A 24,120-nucleotide genomic window follows, 5' to 3' on the forward strand; every position below is an offset into this window, starting at 1 on the left:
ATAAATATAGATTTTAAAAGTTCATGGGGTATATAATAGAATTTTCACACCTACTTGGAGAATCTCAGACATCATCATTATTAATATCTTAACTACATTTTTCACAGAGACTCCATAAAATTTAGTGGCATATCCAAACACATTTATTTACTGTTTTCACAGCTATTTATAGAACTCTATCTCAGTGTTACATTGGTGGAATACAAAAATGTATATATGACTACTTGCAGCATTAATGATGTCATTTCAAGCAAGAAGTAATAAAATGCCCAGTGATACAGAATTGGGTATAAAAATGATTAAGTAGTCACAGGATGAGATATTCAATAGGAATATAAAACAACAACTATTGGGCAACTAAGAGCAACCAGAACTTGATGGTAAGACCCTATTGTGTAAGAAACCACACACTTAGGTCACAGTACCTGGAAAAATCAGGGTGGTACTAAGATGCTTCCTCCTGACTGGTGAGCTCTCATAGTACTGAAAGGGAGTATGCAGGACATTGATGTTAACAAAGTAAACAACAAGAGTCTTACCCCTATGTGAACTGTGTGTAACCAAGATATGCAATGATACAATAGTTGTGCAAATGTTACTATGGTAAACAACTGCTTATAATTATATTTAAGACTCTCTCCACAGGAGAAACCTCATGTCTAATACTGTAAATCTACTCAAGAAACCATAACTGTGGCAGTGACAGGCTAGAAGGGTGCACATACTGTTTTGCTGATAAATGTGCATGGTATCAAACTTCCCTCTAAATTCATATCTTTCTACCTGTAAAATAGTTCTGCTCTCAGATCTCATCAGAGAAGATTCTCATTCAGTGTGTGGCAATTAATGCAGAAACTCACAACTGATCAAAGTGCAGAGAATCAGTAACTGTGGAATGCTCAGCCACCAATGGGACTGAGCACACCCCTTTCACAAATCTCAATGTGCTGGATAGCTTTGGTTGTCAACTTGACACATCTGGGTAGCAGAAGCCTCAACTGAGGAATTTCCTCCATAGGTTTAACCTGTGACCGTGTCTGTGGGACATTTTCTTGATTGTTGAGTGATATGGGAGTTCCCAGGCCACTGGGGCACTGCCACCTCTGGGCAGGTCGTCTTGTGTTATATGAGGAAGCATGCTGAGCACCTGCCAGGGAGTAAGCCAATAAGCAGTGTTCTTCCTTGGACTTTGCCTTAGCTCTGTGCTTCAGGATCCTACCCAGAGTTTCTGCTTTGTCTCCCCTTGATGATGCACTGTGAGCTGTAATTCAGATAAACTCTTTCCTCCACAACTTATTTCTGGTCAGGATTTTTTTTTTTTTCACAGCAATGGAGAAACAAACTAAGCTATTCAGGCAGGGAGGGTTAGAGCAAAACCATGTCTTCTGGAATAAAAATACTATACTTATGACTCATGAACTCACAGCCTCTGTGATTTTTTCTAAAAGTCCTGCACAAGATCAAGCCGATCAACAATTCTAGCACTGAGTGAGAAGGGACTCATGAGTCCCAACCCTTAACTGATGAACCAGGGACAGTTGATGGCTTCTGGGGAGGGAAAGTGGGACTCCTGATATATTGACCAAAATATAGTGGATCTCTTCACACTCAATGGTATATGGACAATAGAAATCCAGAGTCAATGGGTTATTAAATTTATGAAAAGAGGATATGATGTTCGGGAATTAGGGAAATGGGTTTAGTTTGGGGAAGAAATAAGGGGAGGCATTAGTTGTGAATAAGACCAAAACACAATATGAAATTCTCTAAGAAAGCAAAAATTTTTATTAAGATATTATTAAGAGAAATCAAAACATCAGTAACAAAAAGTAGCACCTATATTTTATAATTTATTCCAAAGTGAAAGAGAAAAAGATACATAACAGTGTTCATAATGTATCAATAATTATGTAAAACACACATATGTGTTAATATACATGGGTGTTTAAACATATTATAAATTAAATAATACTAAAGTATTATCAAAATTTGGCCAAAATGGCCAAAGAATAAGAGACATCTGAGCTCACAGTAATGGTGACAGCACGCACAAATCCTACATAAGGTCAAGCCAAACAAAATCCCGGCATGAATGTGGGGACATAGGTGAGAAAACCCAGTCCTACAAGTAACCATTGGTAACCGATAGCTGCCTTTGATAGGTTTACCAGGTTCCAGTGAATGGACCCACATGGAAGGGCTTTATGGGGAGGGGCACAAGTTTGAATCTATAGACATATAATAAACATACACAAACATATATGTATATATAAGAGTACAGGAAATTAGGTGTTGGGTGGCAGTGCTGATGGGGCAGGGTATCTAAATATGATCATTTGCAAATGTTAAATTAAAAAGTTGGACAAAATAGACTACACGGTGGGGAAACAACATAGAAAGAAATTTCATAATGATGAAAATATCAACATAATGATCATTACTGTGCCTAGTAGCAGACTTCCAAAATAGGTAAGAGTACAGGAAATTAGGTGTTGGGTGGCAGTGCTGATGGGGCAGGGTATCTAAATATGATCATTTGCAAATGTTAAATTAAAAAGTTGGACAAAATAGACTACACGGTGGGGAAACAACATAGAAAGAAATTTCATAATGATGAAAATATCAACATAATGATCATTACTGTGCCTAGTAGCAGACTTCCAAAATAGGTTAAAAATATCCTGGAGATAAAATTGGCTAATTTTCAACCACAATTGGCTTATTTATTTTTTAAATTAGTTTAAATTATTTTTATTTTATGTATATGAGTGTATTGTCTGCATGTAAGTAAGTGCACCCAGGTCCTTCAATGTCCACAGAGGTCAGAAGAGGTGTTGGATTCCCTAGAACTGGAGATACAGATGGTTATTAGGTGCCATGTGGGTGCTGGCAACCAAGCCCAGGTTCTTTGTACCAGCAGTCAGTGTTCTTAACCACTGAGCAATCTCACTAGCCACAAAGCTAGTTATTTTTACACTTTTCTTTCAGTAAATGATATTAAGTAAATTAATAAAAATATGTAACACTTGCACATCAAAAAAATTATGGTGCCATCTCTTACATAATTCTAAGGAAATGGAAGCTGCAAGTATCTTTTTTTGCCAAAGGAGAGAAATTTCTACTAGATACTGTTGCAGACTAGAAATATGTACTGCATGCTGACCTAATGACTGTGGATTGAGCATATATGCTACAAATTATGAAACTGATAATCTTAAGGCAAAAGTAAGAAGTGTGGAATGTGAGCATAGTAGACCGTACATAGTCCCATGTTGGTTTTGCCTGTTCAGCCCAAAATATCAGCTTTTCTTGAGAATACAACTCTGGATTTATGTCTCAAAAGATAGATATTTTATATTGATCTCATTCCGTGTTGTGATGTGTGGACTAATGTCTATTAGTCTACTTCCCTTCAAATAAAAGATGTCTATATTTCAGACATGATTGTATAAACTTTTAGTTTCTGGCTGGCTAAATTAGTAAGTCATGTGGAAGAAAGTAGTGGCATCCAAACTGGTCATGATCTATATGAAACTTGTTTTGAGATATTCAGAAAAATGTAGTGTAAAGAGATTTCCAGCCTTTGGTTCCAGATGTTCTTGAATCCAACTGCAAATAAGGATAGCTAAGGTAGGTAAAATAAATCAATTCACTTTTTTTCCAACCTATTTTACAGTAAGTTCATTTAATTTTTACCAAAGCACTTAATAAATAATCCAGAAGGATGTCATAAACAATTGTGAAGATTTTAACATGGATAGATGAGTATTTTAGACAAAAATAGAAAATAAGCTGGGAATGTACAAAGGGTAGCTCAATCCAGTATACCATGTTTAAGGTTTTGACATGAGAGGGTAAAATATGTGATTGATTTAGGTAGAAAGAGTACTATGAAGAGGAAATAGGACTATTTCTAGTGTTTATGTCACAGAGATGCATATGTTAATGATTAATTTTAATATAGATGTAATAATTAAAATAAAGATATGTTATGTTTGATTTTCAAGTTTAATATCTCAACAGAAAATTAAAAATATTGGAGTTGTCCTAGTCTGACTTTCATGGAGAATTTTAGAGAAAACTCAATAATATTTTTTTTTAAATTAATTTGGGGGCTGGAGAGATGGTTCAGGGGTTAAGAGCACTAATTGCTCTCACAGAGGATCAGGGCCCCATTCCCTGCACTCACATGGCAGCTATAAACTGTGCTTAACTCTAGTTCCAGGTGAATCTGAAGCTCTCCTCTGACCTCCACACCATTGCAAGACACGGGTGCTCTCACATACATACAGGCAATACACTCATACACATAAAATAAAAATAATAAATATAAAATATCAAAAAATATTTTAATTTCATGTGCATTTGTGTTTTGTTTACATATATGTAAGTGTACCATGTGCAGTGCCCAGATCTCTTGGAACTGGAGTTATGTACTTTTGTTAGTTGTCACGTGGGTACTGGAAATTAAACCCACGTCCCCTGAAGAGCAGTAAGTGTTCTTAAGAGCTGAGCTAGCTCTCTAGTCCCAAGCTCAATGATTGCTGTGTTTATGCTTTTGCCCTCCCTTCTCTTGGTCCCCACCCCAAGTAAGGAGATCTTGTTTCTATATAGAATTTCTAGTACTCACAAATTTCTCTAGCTCTCAATAGATTTGGACCAAGGAAGGGTGTGGTAAGAAGCAGAAGTGATGGTTATGGTTTAACTTATTTACTGTTAATTTGCCTCCTACATGAACTGAGCTGTAACACTGTTTACTACCCTACTGCCTCTGGCTACAAATCAACTGTGACTGTTGTGTTTGAATCCTATAATGCAGTGAGTTAGATATCAAAAATACATGACAAAGGGAAAAGAAGCACAACGAAAACCTCATTTTAGTAAATAGTATCAATATTCACTAACATTTGACTTCCTCTCTCTGGCACATGTGAATACATGTGACTAGAAAAGATAGTAGACAATCCCTGTTCTACAAGTTGAAAGTGAAAACCATTTTTCTCACTTTTAGGCCGATGCATGGAAGTGAGAAAAAAATCTTCAGTCTGTCTATTTTCTATGCTAAAATAATCTTGAAAGCATGTAATGTGAAGAGATGTTGAGCCTATTGTTCTAGATGTTCTTGAATCCAGCTGCAAACAAGGATTTACAAGGTAGATAAAATAAATCAATTCACTTTTATGAAGGAGGGGTTCAAAAATGTGCTCTATATCTATATTTCCCTTATAGAAGACAATTGTTTTTAACAATCATTTGGATGCTGATCAAGCAGCAAGCTTTATGTGAGAAACAAATGCTTATTGTTAAGTCAATAAACTTAAGTGATTTTGTTAGCACCACTATATAGATCATTCAAATAGCTTTCATCTATAATAACCATTATCAAAACTCTCAAGTCCTTTTCCATGTAAATTTCTATCTCCAACCATTGTCCATTTTTCTATATCATAAGGAAATGCTCACACATTTTGTAGTACATTTTAGTACACCTTCAGTTTTCATGATATTGATACAGCATATTTACATGAGAGTTACAAAATCAAATTAGACTACCTTCATATCTATCAAGTATTTTGTAACAATGACTTATGAAGATCTAACCCCTATGATATCAAATTAATTAAATTATGAAATTCATCACATTTCGGTACACTCACAGGATATACTAAAGTGGTACGCATCGATCATCAAAGCTGCAAGTATACTACACATGTATAGAAGCTTATGATAGTACATTGTGGCTAATGTACACTGATTGCTACTTTCTAATTTTAAGACATTTTCTCTAACTCAAAAGACATCACATATCCATTACAGTCATTTTTCATCCTACCCATCCCCTGTTCTCATCAACTCTTACTATATGCTCAATGTCACTATAGACTTCTTTGTTATAGGCATTTCAAAGAAATGAAATCAAACAATATATTGTCTGTTCTTTCCCTTGCTATTATCTTGTTGTGGTTCATTCATATTGTAGTACGCATTCCGTATTTCATCCTTTTTTCATTTCATTTTAATGCATTTTCTCAATAATGAAAGTAAGAGCAGAGTTCCTGTTTCATATGGTCATTTTATGCTTTATCTTTTTGAGGAACTGCCAATGTGCTTTTATTATGTCTCAACATGGAATGAAGAACACAATTTTTTGTTTTATTTTTGTTTCAATTTGTGGGTATTTAAAAATAATTTATTGAGAATTTCACACATGCATATAAGGTGTTTTGATCAAATCCATGCCCAGTCCCTCCCCTCTAACTCCTCCCCCATCTGCCCATCACTTTGTTCTGATAAATTTATGTACTCTTTCTTCTTTTATTTTTTATGGGTCTTTTTGATACTCTAACATTCCCCCCTCTGAAGAGGTAACCCTAAAATCTTTTAAAGGTTAGATAAAATCTCCCAAATACTTTGGACATTTTTGGCCTTTGGAATGGAGTATGTTGCTAAGAGGCCCCAAGGCCACTGAGACTTTTAGCCAAGAAACTGGCTACTTTTCTTTGAGGTCATTTTGCCCTAACTGCCTAGACAATTCCCACCTCCTATTCATATCAAACCACCATCTGAAGAGGTTACCCATCTTGTGACTAGGGAATCGGGACACAGACCACTCTGGCTTCTTCCATTCTGAACAGGGACGCAGGGTGAGGCAATTGGGGCACCCCTTCCCTGGGTCTATCTAAAAGACTCCCCAGTTGTGTAACTCTTATCTGTAGGGGGGAAAGAAAGTCCTTGAATCTTGAACAGGAGATGTGAAGGAGAAGTAAAGGCAAGAGTAATTAGCATTACAAGTTCTAGACAGGGAAGTAGTAAAAAGTCAGAACAGGGCAATTTTCAACTATCCATATTAGAGTCCATTGAAATTTCTTGACAAGGGCTTCCATAAGCATCCCTCTGTTGGGTTCCTCCTCATTTTTCTTTTGTCTACCAAGCCTGTACTTGAGAGTGATAAATTCAGGATTTGCTTTCAGGCATTTTGATAGCTGTTGGAATGGTTAGAATCAACGGTAGTTCCCTCTCAAAGGCTTCTAGATAGGGGAAGAAAACAAATTTATCCATCATTTTAAAACAATAGCTGGTTGTCTCCCTTAGCTACAGGTGGGCACTACAGTATTACAGACCATGATTTGAAGGAAGAACACAATTTTTACCTGCTAGAGTCAGTTTCATACTATGTCCGACCAACAGAAGAAAAGTGGTAGGTTCCTTCTTAGGGTCTATAACCTGTCTATCCTCTGGTTCTTGGCCCAGATAACAGTACTGGCATGGGTTCCATATTGTGAAGCAGGCACTGAATCTAATAAGAAAGTGTTTGGATACTTTTGTAAAATCTGCACCACTATTGCACCAGTGATAATATCTTGCAGGTTCATAATTATTGTAGCATGCAGAGCTCACACTTGGATAAGACTGATGATTACTTCATTCCCCTGGTAGTATACATAATACCTTTCAGCACAATGAAAAGTAGCCAATGGGGATGAAACTTCCAGATCAGTACCAGCTTGATGTCTCCATGGCATACAACTTAAGTATTTAGGGTGTACATCATAAGGTCATATCATCTGTTTCTGGAGGGTAACTAAGAATAATGAAAATATCCAGGAATATTTGTGGGGTATGGGACCCCACTGGCCCGCAACTCCAAAAGAAGTAACCTATCCTAACATTGGGCCTTTTATTTGATAGCCTGTGGAATCTGTCAAGGGTGTTGTCCCTATGTTATAGTAGAACTCCATTTAAACATTTATATATATGTGTGTAAGTACATACATTAGAAAGCTTCTAATATAGTAGGTTTCCATACGGCTTTTTCAAAAGTCCTGGTTATTCATCTCCATACTCTTTCCTTTACCCACCCTCACATCACCCCATTTAGCCCTTAATACTCCTTTATTCCTTTTTCCTCATTTATATCGCTGCATTCTATCCTCCCTCAAAAGCCCTGTCACCCACACACATCGTCCTTTACTAGTTTCCTGGCGTCTATAGATGATCCAAATGAAACACCCATATCTAAAGACACAAATGTATGATGAACATATTTCTACAAAGATTCAATGTTTTTCTTTGTGTACCTGTGTTATCCCACTCAGAATGGTTGTTTCCAGTTGTATCTATTTACATGGGAATTCCATAATACATTTTGTATTAGAAGCTGAATTAGCAGATAAACAACTTTTTATAGCTACCAAATTTTCATTATCAGTTCATCAGTTGATGAACATCTTGGTTGTTTCCATTTCCTGGAAGAATAGAGAAGCAATAAACATAGACAAGTAAGTGTCTCTGTAGTAAGCTATAGAACACTTTGGGTTATGCCCAAGAGTGATATAGCTGGATTATGTAGTAGATATATTTCTAGAGCATTTGAACTTCCTCCATATTGATTCCATAACGGCTACAATTGTTTGCATTCATGCAAGAAGTGAATAAATGTTTGTCTTTCCCCATATCAGTATGTGCATTTGTCATCATTTGTTTTTTTTTTCTTTTACCTTAGCCTTTCTGAATGGGGTAAGATGAAATATTAAAGTTTTGTCTTGAATTTGTTGAGCATTTAAAAATTAATTCTCAGTCGTTTGAATTTCAGCTTTTGAGAACTCTCTGTGCCTTGTTCCCTTGAAATATGAACTCACAGTGGCTGTGACAAGCTCTTGCCAGATAAAATACCACCAAAAATTTAATGGTGGAGTGCAACACAAAACCCTATACCTAGGTGAGGAGCTTTTGCCAAATAATAGCTACTGGAAAGGTGAGAGCCAGTTTTCTTTAACAGTATAAACCCTGGTCTGTCAACCATGCTCCAGAGTACTGCCCCACACCCAAGAGGATTTGGGCAACATAAATTGGACTGGAGAGAGTTTAAGACAAAAAAATACACACACCGCTGCATATATAGGGTGATGGGCATAGATCTGGGAGGATTTGGGGAAGGGGTATAAGCAAAATAAAAATACACTGTATGAAATTTTCAAAGAAATAATAAAACTGTTATTTAAGAAAATAAATAAGAAATCCTTCATGAGTCAAAATAATGTAATACATTCACATAAACTGTATCAGAGAAACACTAGAACTCAGAATAAAAACATCCCAATACTTCATAACAATTTAAATATATATAAGGATCTATAAAAATACAAAAAATTAAAGGAAACTAGGAAAGTTATATGAAGAAGTTGAGAGTGTTAACCAAAATCTAGGAATCTTAATTATAAAAAAGTAACATACTAGTTTTGGAGATAAAATATTATCATGGAATTTAAATAACTCATACGATTAAGCAAAATTATTGAGCAAGAAAGAGAAACAGCAATTTTAAAAATGGGAAACTCATATTACTCTGATGAGCAGAAGGGAAAAATAACAAAGAAATATGAACACATCCTAAGGACTGGTACAGTAACAACATTGCATTGAGTATGAGTTAATAGTCTTATAATTGATAATGATATAATTTTTAAGTAATACAATATTCCAAATGTGATGATAGACATGAATTTTTTAAAAATCAAAAAATTCATATACTCCAAAAATGAAAATAAAATGAAGTGCACTGAAACACACAAATGAACAATGGAAATCCAAAGACTCAGAGAAGCTTTAAAAGAGAAAGAGAAAAATGGCCTCATCACATACAAGAATCTCTCAATCAGATCAGTGGATTTCTTATTATAAACCTTGGAGGAGTGAAGGAAAGAGATTGATGTATCTAACGTGAAGAAATCAAAGAAAAAAAACCCTCTAAACATATAAACCTACATTTGGGAAACTTCTCACTCAAGAGTGAATTCAAACTAAGGGTGTCCAATGTAAGAAAAAGCAGAAGGACTTTATCACAACCAGCAATGCTGTACAAGAAATTCAAAATGAAAGAACATTAGATAATAACTTAAAGCCAGAAGAAGACAAATATTTCTGATAAAAAATTACATGGACATGAGCAAACATACAATCAAGTAGTATTGTAATATTTGACTTCAACCCTGTTTTGGAAAAAAATCATATGAGCTAAAAGACAAATTACCACAACATAAAACTAGGTTAGTGCATGTATAAAACATGAATACAGAGGTGAGATGTGGCTGGGGAGATGGCTCAGTCTATAAGGCACTTGCTGTTCAAGCACTGAGACCTGAGTTTGAGCCCCAGTACCCACTTAACAGCCAGATTTGAGATATGTTCCAGTTACATTTCTATTGCTATAATAAAACACTCTTAAGAAAAGCAATTTGGCAGGAAAAGGTTTCATTTAGCTTGCACATCCAGGTCATAGTCCATCATTACGGGATGTCAGGGCAGGAACTAAATCAGGAACCTAAAAAATAAGAGCAGTGCTTGCTGCCTTGTTGTCTGGCTGACTCATTTGTGGGCTCATGTTTACCTAGACTTCTTAAACATCTCAGGACCACCTGCCTAGGGATTGTGCCAGGCACAGTGGGCTGGACCTTTCTACATCAATTAATAATCAAAGCAATCCCCCACAGATGTGCCTACAGGGTAACAGATTCTAGGCAACTGCTCAATGGAAGCTTTCCTTCTAGATGACTCTAGGCTGTTCCAGTGGATCATTGATGCTAACATTGTGGTTTGTAGTCTCAGAACTGGGGAAGACAGAGACAGATCACTTGAAATCATTGGACAGTAAGCCTAGCTGAACTGATGAGCCTCTGGTTCACTGAGACACCTTGTTTCAAAAAAAATATAAAGTGGAGAAAGATTGAGGAAGATGTCTGACCTTGACCTCTGAATACAGACACACAAGAGCACACAGGCACTTACATGCTCATATGCAGTATACATATACATATAAACATTTACATAGACCACACACAAGCACACACCCTCAATGTTGTTATAACATAGTCTTATGAGATATATGTTAGGTTTGCATGAACTCAAATTATATTATACCTTTAGAGATAATAACCTTGATAACCACAAAGAAAAATAGAATATACACAAATGGAAAGATAAACAGTAATAAAAGAATGAAAAAGGTTTTATGTGTGTAAAATACATAAAATGGATGAGATAATTTCTAATTTTTTAAAAATAAATTTAAAAGACATAGTATTAGAATGGGAAAAAAAGCCCTCAACTAATATTTTCTTAAAAATACAGAGCTTCATCCACCCAGGGCTCAAGGACCATTGCAGAAGAGGGGGCAGAAAGATTGTAAGAGCCAGGGCTGGTTCATGAACACAGGGAAGCAGCAGCTTCCAGGCCACTGGAAGCTTGTACATGTGACCTTGTGGCAATGGTGGCATTGAGCACAGGACCCATATCAACTCAATTAAACAAGGACCCAAAGGTGAAAAGAGAAATAAGTGGTGGGACATCACTAGATTGAGAACTATTCAAGACTGACTACTGCTGAATGAGGGAGAGTATGACTTGCATATGATCACTAGATGGATTAAATAGACTCCACTGGATGCATTTACACTGAAGGACATTTGAGTACAAACACCTGAATGAATATGACTTAACATGTATGGTAGAATACATGAGATTCAGTGGGGGAGGGGGTGGGAGAGGCATGGGTGGGAGAGGGGACCTAAATTTGACTAAGAACTGTTGTATGAAATTACAAAAGCTCAATAAAAATATTTTTTTTAAAAAAAAGACAAAAAAAAGTACTCAGTTAAGGAGACTCTAGAGATAGCTTAGGGGTTAAGAGCACATACTGCTCTCCCAGAGGACCCAAGTTCAGTTCCCCACATTCAGATGGTAAGAAACAACTGTCAATAACTCCAGTATTGGGATCAGATGCCCTTTTGTGGCCTTTGCAGGCATTCCATGGCATGGGTGCACTCATACCAATAAAATAAAAACAACGAAATATTTATTCACATACTCAATTTGAACCTGGAGGTGCACTGTCATAATTGGAGCACTAAGAGGTGAAAGCAGAAGCATCAGTGGCTTAAGATGAGTCTTAGATAAAAAGCAAGTTCAAGGTCAGCTGGGGCTACATGAGTCTTTGTCTTAAAATCTTGGCCTCACCCCATGCCTGAGAAAATATACTGTACATGTAGGTACACCAATTGTTTGAAAAGTCAAGATTTTTTTTAAAAAGTGTTTAATGTAAGTAGAGGTGGAGTAGTAATAAAAGTACCAAAGATGTAGAGTGTAATTAAAATTTTTACAAGAAAAAGAATGACATTCTTATTTGATAAAAGAATAAATTCACCCAAAAGATATAACAACTATAAATGTATGTGCACAAATACCAGATTTTTGAAATAAATACTATTGTGACCAAATTAAAGAGAGAAAGAAGAGTTCTATCATGAAGTTTCTTGAGTTTAATACATATTTTAATTATAAAGATAGTAGACAACAAACAAGAATCATAGGGTTTTAATGCCATGTACCAATTATATTAGTAATGAACTAAAACAAATTTCATCTATAGGAGAATATGCATGAAACCATCTGCAAGTGGTCTCAAAATAATATATTTCAGAGCACTATAATCATACAAAATATTTATTTAAATAATGAAATGAAATGATAAATCAATAAGAAGAAAAGCTAGAAAAATCAGAGGTATGTGGAAATGAAACTGCACTTTTACATAACTGTAGAATGAAAGAAGGCTATCAAAGAAAATAAAAAGTGCTTTTAGAGAAAATAGTGGAAAATCAAAAGATTATGAAAAGAAATAAAAAGCAGCTCTAAAAAGCACGTTTATAATGATGAAACATTACATTATAAAAACTTGTGAATAATTGTCGGGGCCGCCTGAGTGCTGTGGCACCCTGGGCCTATGAGTTCCGGAGCACTTCTGCAGCCTGACCTAGAGCCCGCCCACCTGTCTGGTCACTTTCGATTCTCACCAAGATGGCACCTGGCACAGGTCAAGGGGGAGGGGTGGGAAAACTCATCACCGGCATAGGATTGGCTCCACCTGGCCCTGCCTCATTCCTGGGGTGCAGAGAGAGTGGCCCCTCAGCCCATAGGTCCCCGACACCAGAAGCAACTGTCACTCACAGCTCAAACTTCCCGCTGTGAGACTTTGCCTTTAAATACCTGTGCCTGCTACAATAAAGTGTGTTCCTGCTCTGACTCAGCACCCGGCTCTGTGTGTTCCTGTTGAGCCGCACACTCACCATCCTGCTCATTATCAGCTGGCTCCAAGGATTTCCTTTTCCCCTCCCAGCATGTCGGAACCGACAAATAATTGAATGTTTTTTTCTCTTAGATAACAATGAGAACAAATTCAAAAGCTAGTAGAACAGAGAAAATTTTTAAAAAATGATTTGGCAGAGAATAGAAAAATTAGATCACGAAACCATGACATTGTTACTCCAAATGTCATCAAAACAAACAAATATTTATCTAAATAGACTATTGAAAATCAGTGAAACTCAAATTACTAAAACCAGAGATAAAAGGGTGAATGTTACAAGTGATTAATAGAAAGAAATAGCACTATAAGTAAACTCTATGAACAACAGCAATTAATACAACTGAATAACTAATGAAATTTACAAATTCCAACTAAGAATGAACATGAAATAGATATAAGAAATGGAAATAAATAATAAAGTAAGTAATAAATTTAGAATCAGTAGGCAAAAACCTACTGTCAAGAAACAACAAATAAAAATTGGGGGTCTGTAAAAATGGCTCAGTGGTTAAAAGCACTGACTGCTCTTTCAGAGGACCAAGGTTCAAATTTCAGAATAGACATGGCAGCTAACAACTGTCCATAACTCCAGTTCCAGGGAATCTGATGCCTTCTTCTGACCTCTGAGGGCATTGCAGGACACAGGCACATTTACACACATGCAGGAAATACCCTCATATACATAAAATAAAAATAATAATTAAAATATTTAAAAATAAATAAAAACTGGTTAGCTTCATTGGTGAGTTATACAAAAAAATATTTTTCTTTATTTTCCAGACACTTCTCATGTGACACAGACTGGCCTCAACTTTTTATGTCCCTTGGATTGAACTGATCCTCTTACTTCCACCTCCCAAGGCCTGGCATTACAGGCATGTGCCACCATCCCAAGATTACCAAGTATTTAAACAAAAATGAAAGTGCTCATAGAGGTCTTCTGTTATATTACAGAAGGAGTATTTCTAAACTTGATCTGTAACCCCAGCTTTAACTGGATACCTTTATATAAGAAAAGTATATACCATAACTTTAGATAAATATTTTTTTTTTGTAAAATTCTATGGTTAAATTCTACAATATGGAATCAGCACAATGTTAAAATGATTATATCTCATTGCCAAGTCATACTAATTACTGGTTTGAAAGGATATCTCAACATATGAAATTAATTAACATAATATGTGACATTAAGAGAATGAAAAAAAATCACTTGATTTCATCAATTTATGCAGAAAAGGACTTAATAAAATAATACCTTTTAAATACATAAACACTGAAAAAAGCAGTAGTGGAAAGAAGTTTCAAGGAAATGTGAAAACAACTGTGGGTTGCTTGTGGAATGTGGGCACCTAAAAGTCCAACCTTGCATAGGTCCAAAAGGAATTTACTGGGGGGTGCGGCCTGGCTTGCTTTGAAAGTCTGAAGAATACTTCCACACTGCTGAGGAGTGCATGAACAGCACGTGACCATCCTTAAGATACACCCTTGGGGTGTGAGGGGGGAGTTCCAGGTGCCTTTATAAGCTTTGGAACACTTGCAATAAATGAGTCCCAGCTTGACTAGGGTCCCCATTGCGTCTGAGTTTCCCCAGGTAATGGGGGCTGCATGGGCTGGTGAATGACGTGCTTACTCATTCCCAATCCTCACCTCACCGGGGGTCGCAGGTTCGAACCCCCAGCATCTGGCGCTCAACGTGGTGCTCTAAGGAAGGTAAAAAGAAGAAAAGAAAGAAGTAAGAAGAAGAAAAAATGGACTGGGCCAATCGAGGAGGTTCAGGGTAAGCAAGACCCTAAAAATTGGTAATGCAATTTTTAAGTTTGAAGACCCAGTGCTTAAAGCGCTGAGAGATATGTTTAAAAGCAGGGGATTGGATTTGTCAGATCCTGTAGCTCAAAAGGTTTGGGCAGAGGTGATTCATTTGGTTCCCTGGCAACTTGGGGCTAATGTTTTTACTGGGGATATATGGGAACATGTGGAATGTCTAGCTCAACAAAGGAAGGTTCAATTGGGGGTTGATCTGCCCCTGGAGTTCTACCCTATTATTTCAGCCTTAAAGGTATGCTTTTGGCCCGAGAGCCCTAAGCCCTCAGTGCCACCTCCTGACAAACCTTCAGAAACCCCTGCATGGGAATCACAGGAAGGGTTTGAGGAAGAAGGCAGAAATGCAACAGAAGTGAATCCAAAAGCAACCAATTTACCAAGAAGCACCTTGGGTGTGCCCTGGCCAGCTTCAGGGCTTCCTAAAACCCATGAAAACTGTCCTCATTTCCAGAATTCTGGCCCCGCTCAGGAGGCTTCTGTGAGGCCACAGGTAGAAGTGTATCCTACTAATGTAAACCCAGGAGGCGTGCGCCCTGATCCCTGGTATCCCTGGGAGGCGAAGGAGTTGAAAGAATTAAAAAAGGCAGTCGCTGAGGATGGCCTGGGATTACCCTGGGTAGATACTCTCCTCCAAGGCTTGGCTCATCCGCAGTGTACTACAAAGGATTGGCTGGACCTTGCCAAAACAGTCCTTCTTAGCCCTATATATATTAAATGGTGTGCCCTCTTTAAGGAGGAATGCAGGATACAGGCTGAGAGGAATGCCAGTGCCAATCCACCAGTCCCCATTACCTTTGGGATGTTGACTGGTTCAAGTGACTGTTATGCCACAGGGGAGCAACAGTCAGGCATTTCAATCCCATATACAGAACAGGTCAGGGTCATAGCATGAAATGTGTGGAGAAAATTGGACAAGGGGCCTACTGAATGCCCCCTTGCAGGAATTAATCAAAAGCCTGGTGAACCTCTCTACAAGTTTATAGACAGAGTGGAGAAGAGCTTAAAGCAAAATTTACCCCCAGGCCCATTGAGGGAGCAATTCATTAAACTCTTGGTATGGGATGGAATGGATGCTGATCACAAGATAGCCTGTGCTGGCCTTAAGCACTGGTCCATGGAACAATGGATAATTGCCTCCAAGGAGGTGGGAACCCAGAGGGGGCAAACCAAAGCCATGGCTGCTATCTTACAGATGCAAATAGAGGCTCTGACCCATGCCTTAACCCAGGCATTTAATTCACTTAATTTGGGTCAGCAGGTAACAATGGGGCCTAGAGGGATAGAAGGTCCATGTTTTGGCTGTGGCCAGACTGGCCATATTAAAAGAAATTGCCCTCAGCGAGAGAACTGGCCTAAGCCTGGAGGTGGGGTATCAAAAAGACCTCCATCTATGCCCTGTCCTCGGTGTCGCAAAGGGCACCACTGGCAAAGGAAAGTAAATCCAGATTTGATATTGAAGGAAAGCCTTTAAACTAAGTGGGGGGGGGGCAGCCTCCAACCCCATTGACTGAAGGAGGACTTCCCCATGATTGGCTACATTTACAATGCCCTCAGGTAAGGATCGGGAGAGGAGAAAAAACCTATGGCAAATTGCACAGTCCCTATTATCCCTGGTGTAAGGCCCAATATGGATCTTGAAACAGGTGGCAGGAGGTTTAGCTGCCTATTGGACACGGGGGATGATAGAACCAATCTTAGAAAGGAGGAGGTCCCATCACGATGGCACCTAGTTTCTGGGCCCCGAATCCTAGGTGTGGGAAGATACGCCCCAGAGGAGACTCGAGAATGGCTCACCTGGAAGGATGCAGATGGAGCTAAAGGGGAGGTGCGACCCCTGGTGGTGGCAGGGTTATCCACCAACCTCATAGGACAAGATATTTTGAGGGATGCACAGGCCTGCATAACCACTGATAGCAAGGCCTTTTATGATGACCTTTTGGATCTTGAAGAGTCTGATAGGCTTCCTGAGTCAGCAACTCAAGGGTTGTCTCACCATATCAATTACAGGGGGGACCCAAAGAAAGAGTATCGAGTTCACCCCCAATTCTAAGGGCCACTGCCCCTCAGGTTCCAGCTATCCGGTGGTCCCCTGGGGTGCCGGTATGGGTGGAGCAGTGTCCATTACTTGAGACAAAGCTATAGGCTTTAAAGGAAATTGTGCAGGAACAATTATGGTTGGGCCACATCCGGCCTTCTGTAAGTTCATGGAACACACCTGTCTTTGTTAGTAAGAAAGTCTCTGGCAAATGGAGGATGTTGCAAGATTTGTGTAAAGTCAATGCTACAATGACCCTAGTGGGTACACCCTTAAGGGGGCTGCCTTGGATCCCTGCTATTTCCTCAGATTTATTTCTTATAGTTATAGACATTAAAGATTGTTTTTTCTCTATCCCTCTACAAACCCAGTATTTTGAAAAATTTGCTTTCTCTGTACCTTTCACCAACTTTAAAACACCTGATGAGAGGTATTAATGGACTGTTTCACCCAAGGTATGGCAAATAGCCCAGCATTCTTCCAAAGCTATGTGAAGACCCTTTTGGGGCCTGCTCACTTGCTGCCACATGCCACTGTGTACATATATATGGATGATATAATCTCGGGAGCTCCAAGCCCCCAACAATTAGAAGAGTTATATAAGGTTACTCAGAAATATCTACAGACAGGTGGACTCCATGTATCCGGTGATAAAATACAGAGTATTACTCCCTTTAAAATTCTGGGAACCATAATCTCTTTGGAAGGACTAAGTCCTTTAAAACCACAACTGGCTGTCAAGCCCACCATAACCCTGACAGAGCTACAAAAATTATTAGGAGAAATTAATTGGCTACGAGCCTGGATGCCTATTCCCACTGAGACTTTAACACCACTGTTTCAGTTGCTAGAAGGGAAACCGCCTTCAGAACTAATTCACCTGGCTCCTCAACACCTGGACATCTTACATGAGGTCCAGGATGCCCTGGACCGAGCCCAACTTGCCCGGTACATGCGTAGTAAAGATCTTGAGTTATGGGTACTCCCTGGTGAGACCCTGATGACATCTGTCCTTACACAGGATGGGAAGCCCCTTCAATGGGTGCATGCCTCTCTGGGAGGCATATCATGGGTTTATACACACATGGATCAACTGGCTGACCTGATTGAGAAAGGGCATGATGTAGCTCTGAGATATTATGGCATAGACCCTCTTAAAATTGTTATCCCTTATCGGCTTAGGGATTTTGAATGGCTCTGCAGAAATAATAACCAAGTGGGCCCAGAGCCTTGGACAGGTTACTGGGAAATTTGGACTGTCATTATGGCCTACATAAATGGGTGACCTCCTTTCGCACCCTCTGTTGGGATGCCCCCCCGGCTCTTTGTCAAGGAGCTGTTAGTAAAAGCCTATAATGTTTTCATTGATGGGGGCAGATTTGGAGCTTCAGTGATAGCATACCCAGGGGCAGATGAGAAACCAAAAAGATATGTCCACACTTGTGATGGCTCAGCTCAATTCAAGGAACTCATGGCCATTGCTTTAGCATTAACAAAGATAAGTGAATCCATGAATTTGTTTTCTGAATGTCTATATGCAGTCAATCTTCTTCCTGGGCTATTAGGTTCTCATATCCGGTTGGATGGGAACCCCATCACTCCCTTGATGATTCAGACTTGTATGCTCCTTAGAGAGAGAAAAGCCCCTATCTTCTTACAGCATCTTAGGGGGCACCAAGGATTGCCTGGGCTTTTATCCCAAGGCAATGCAGAGGTAGAAAACGTGCCTTCCACCCAGGTCCTGTCAGCAGGCCTGAATGAAGTCCAGGGGTTACATAACCTCTCTCATGTAAATTGGTGGGGACTCCATAAGAGGTTTCCTCAAGTTCCCATCAAGGACCTAAAGAAGATTGTACATACCTCTAAGTCTTGTCAACCCTTTCTACAGGTACTGCCTCTGCTACAGCCAGGGGTAAACCCCAGGGAACTCAAGCCCAATTCCTTATGGCAAATGGATGTCACACACTATGCTCCTTTTGGAAAGCTTAAGTATATCTCTGTATCCATTGACACATTCTCATATGCCTCTTGGGCTACTGCTCATACAGGAGAGAAATCTAAACATGCTCAGTCTCATTTCTCCCGTGCTTTGCTATGTTAGGATTGCCCCAACAAATTAAAACTGATAATGGAAAAATTTACAAGATTTCTTTTCACTTTGAAGAATTCATCACAATAGAGGAATTCCCTACGAAACCGAAAAATTCAATTACGAAAACAAAAAGGGGGAATAAGCCCCCACCAACAGTTGGGTATGGCCTTATTCAGTATTAATATTCTTAATTTTCAAAAAAATCAGTTGGAATCCAGGTTTCAGAAATATTGGGGACGACACAAGCAGAGACCTGAGGTACGGGTAAGATGAAAAGATCCAATTACTGGGCAATGGAAAGGACCAGTTCCATTGCTAACCATGGGTCAAGGCTTTGGGTGTGTCTACCCTACAGGAGATTCAAAACCCATACAGGTGCCTGCGAAAAACCTTAAGTGGGTAGGCCAGGATCCGACTGACTAGCGTGACAGTCCATGGACAATAGTTCATGAGAAAAAATTCCTCTCTTTATTTGTATCCATCTGAGGTAAAGGACTCAGTTCCTTGGCTTCATTGCCAGTCTGCCTCTCTGACAACTGGATGATTGGCTAAAAGGTACATGATCTCAGAAGTATTTCAACTTGTCCTATGCCATGACTTGCTTTGTTTCTCTTCATAATGCTTATCTTTAAGTGTCTTTACCAGATAATTCAGTGACAGAGGACCCTTGGAACTGCCATAGCCCACCTCCTCATGATTACAGACTCCCCGAGGACCCCCTCCAGTTGCCCACGCTTGGCTAACCAATTTAGGCAGAGACTAAGACTGTCACTGGCTGGCATTACCCAGCATAAGCGGCTGCCCTTAAACATGATGCATTTTTAGCCAAAGACGGGTAAGATGTCCCATGACAAGTACTCCTAAGAAAGGACATGCACATGGCCAGGTGCAAGATCCAACGACGGGCAAGGCTTGATCAGAGGTGACACAACCTAAGACAGGCAAAAATGCATAATATTAGAGGAAGGAGATAGCCATCTCTCCTCAGGGAGCTGCCTATGAAGTGGGTAACCCATGAAATAAAGTCAGTCTGGCCTTAAAATAAAAATAAAAAGGGGGATATGTGGGGACCTAAAAGCTCCACCTTGCATAGGTCCAAAAGGAAGTTACTGGGGGAGCAGCCTGGCTTGCTTTGAAAGTCTGAAGAATACTTCAACACTGCTGAGGAGTGCACAATCAATGTGTGACCATCCTTAAGATACACCCTCAGGGGGAGGGGATAGTTCCAGGTGCCTTTATAAGCTTTGGAACACTTGCAATAAATGAGTCCCAGCTTGACTAGGCTCCCCGTTGCATCTGAGTGTCCCTGGGTAATGGGGGTGGCATGGGCTGGTGAATGGCATGCTTACTCATCCCCAATCCTCAGCTTGCCAGGGGTCATGGCTTTGAACCCCCGGCAGTGGAAGCCTACATCCCAAGCTAATTAAGAGTGGGACAGGAGGATAAAAAGTTTCAACCTGTGCTAGAGTGGGTTCAACACTACTTTGGGCAAATCAATGAGCACATGTCTCAAATATACAGAGGGATTGGGGATGTAGCTCCGTCATAGATCACTTGTCTAGTATGTAAAAGAGAAGATCTACACAGAGAGTTCTCAAAGGAAGAAATAAAGATGGCTAAGAAACACCTCATAAAAGATGTTACATCACTAATAATTAGGGAAATGCAAATTAATACCACATTCAGGTTTCATCTTAACCTATTCAAAATGATAAAGTTCCAAAAAACAATGACAAATGCTGCTGAGGATATGGGGAAAAGGAAACTCTTACTGATGATGGGAGTGCAAACTGGTATAGCCACTACAGAAATTAGTGTGGAGGTTCTTCAGAAAATTAGAAATATATCTACCCACGATCCAGCCATACCACTATTAGGAACATATACCCCAAGGACTCTGTATCCTGCTATATATATACCTTTGTATTCTTGTTCATTGTTGCTTTATACACAGTAGCCAGGAAACAGACAACACTGCTGCCCATCAACTGATGAATGTATAATGAAATTATTGTACATTTACACAATGGAACATTCTTCCACTGATAAAAAAAAAAGAAATTGTGAAATTCGTGGGTAAATGCATGAGATAACCTAGACCCAGCAAGACAAACGTTGCATATTCTCTCTCTTAAGTGAATGTTAGCTTTGAGTCTTTAGATAGGTGCATTTGAATTGGATGATCCTTAGTGGTCAGGAAGGGAATCATGGTCTATGGAGATTGTTTAATGGAAAAAGAGATGTAATATAGTGATATAAATGGTAAAAGGGGCTTAATAAGATAGGATAGGTTTAATGGGTTAGGAAATACGTGGTTAGAGCAAAAGAGGGAGTAAGAGATGGGACAGCTACTACTAAAGGCCTTTTGAATAAGTCAAATTAAAACTTACTGAAGAAGTTTCTTTCAATCTATACATTTAGAATATAAAGAGTTAAATATAATTACCATATAACAGGAGTCCTATAGCCCTACTAGACAGCTCAGGCTGGCAATGAAAAGCTCAATGTCAGGGATGCACTCCCACTTTTGGAGTAGTTGACCAAGTATGTCCCATAGACCCGCAAACAATACTTGCTATTACCATTGCACTTGGCCACCTAACAGAACTTGATGGTCAGACCCAATTGCTTACGACAATACATACCAAGTCATAGAACAAATAAGAAGACATCAAGTTGGTACTGACCACAAAACTTCATTGCTACTCTCTAACTTTCATAGTACTTTAAGGTGTTATGCATATTACTGGTAGAGAAAGGTAAGCAAGCATCAACATTACTCAAGTTTGAATCCTGTGAGCTACAATAATGTTTTAACACAGAGACTCAAACCTGGTCAACATATATAGAATAAAAGGGTGTGGAGTTCTCAGTCCTAAATGGGACATCTATAGCATACTTTCTCCTTCCAAGGCTGAGGGATCACTAAGGAAGAGGGGGCAGAAAAATTGTAAGAGTCAGAGGCTGTAGATGAATAAAAAGAAATTTTGTTGTCTGGACACTGGGTAGTTGTGACATCATGCACAAAATTGGTATATATCCAAGCCAGACAAACAAACAAACAAACAAACAAACAAACAAACACAGCATTGATCAGGGAGGTTGGCAAGAATCCCCAGCCTTAGCTGAGAATCTATTAGCAATTGATAGATCTGGGGAGAATAAGAGTCAATTTTGCTTCCTGGTATGTTTCTTGGTAGGCTGACCTGACTCCAAGAGATAGACCCACACCCAAGAGTATTTTGGAAACAATGACTAGTTTTGATGGCCCATAAAGAAAAAGAAACACTAATAGAGTACATGAAACTGCAGTGTGTATATGGTGTGAGTATGGAGAGGGAAGGGTTCTGAATATGATCAAGTACATTCTATGAAATCCTAGAATCAATAAAAATATTTTTAAAATCCTGCATTCCATTACATTTAACACCTAATACTACAAAAGTAAATAAAACCAAAATTAAACATAAAATTATTATATAACCTGATATCTTTACTTCCAGGTATAAGCTCAAAAAAAATGAAAGCACAAATTTGAAAAGATAATTTAGATACAATATTCAGTGTATTTTTATCATTATCCACAATAGCCAAAATTTGGAAATGACTATTTTCCTTGAAAGGATGAATAAATAATTTGTCCTATAAAAAGAAATGATGAGCCAATGCATGGAACAATGCAAGTGAAACTCAAAGCTGCTGTATATACTGAATTAAACCACATAATAGTCAATGTAGTATTATTTCACTTATATGAGCTAGTGAATAGGAAAAATCAAATAAATAAAAGAGAAATGAACGATTACTAATTTTGAGAATGGAAAAGGTAAGTTATTACTTAACGATTACAAATCATGTTTTAGAGAACAAAATGGTTTTAAAAATTGTGATGATTGGTATGTACATTATTAATGTAGTCAATTCTATTTATCTTTAGAGTTATGATGATAAGAATTATATGTTATACACATTTATGGCAATAAACATGCAAAAATAAATTCATTCAAATTAATAACAAATTTTAATATTGATTTTATGTTTTATTCAATGGATCTCAATTTTAAATGTTTTATTCATGTAGTCTATTCAATACCATTTTGGGAGTATTTTTTGTAACATATTTTTAATTTTCCCTATAACTCCAATGCATAGGTCATGAAATCATTTATTCAGAGGGAACACTGAAGATTTGAATGCAAATACTGGAGAGATCTATCTTGAAGTTTGAGATGATAGCATTAACACTATGCCTAATTTCACTACTTATACAATTTGGAGTATATTACATCTGGAATACTTGCAATGAAAGTATGAGTATAAGGTCAGATAACCTACTATATATTTTTGCAGAGGTCTGTGGAAGTAAAAAGTTTATGCACCTAGTTGGTATCTTGGAACAAAATCCTATCGTGTTCCTGTGAATGATCAATGAATTCTTACATGTGCCAACAAACAAATGGAGAATTCATTTAAATTGTAGTATACATTTTAGAAACGAAGTTATTTGTTATATATGCACTGTTAACATCTAGTTTCTCTGAAATCAATCTCAATACAAATTAAAATAGAAAATTCTATCATTTTATTCGCTAAAAATATGGGAAAATATCTCATTTTCTATTTAAATTCAAATAATAAGAAATTCAGTTTTCAAGAGATATACAATATTTTCAAATATTCAGACTTCTTGATAACACTATTTTGTATTAAATTTGTGTGATTATTTTTAAAATACAACTGAAAATAATTTCTTGATATTTTTTCATATGACATCAGTGAATAATGGAATGTTTCTGCTTATAATTTTGGTAAATATTCCTTTAACAAAGGTGATGAAACTGTTGATTTACTCGCAATTCATCATTATTCATTAATTTTAACCCCTACCATAAACTACGGATTATCAGAAATTGTGTGTATTCTCTATAGTTTCCAACCACAATTAACTTTATTTTTTATAATTTTGTTGCCCGCCAGTGCTTAATGCTTATGTTTAATTACATTTTGAGAAATATTAAGTTTATTATC

Source organism: Nannospalax galili, unplaced genomic scaffold, assembly GCF_000622305.1.
Source record: "Nannospalax galili isolate Female #2095 unplaced genomic scaffold, S.galili_v1.0 scaffold586, whole genome shotgun sequence".
In the NCBI taxonomy this organism is placed as follows: Eukaryota; Metazoa; Chordata; class Mammalia; order Rodentia; family Spalacidae; genus Nannospalax; species Nannospalax galili.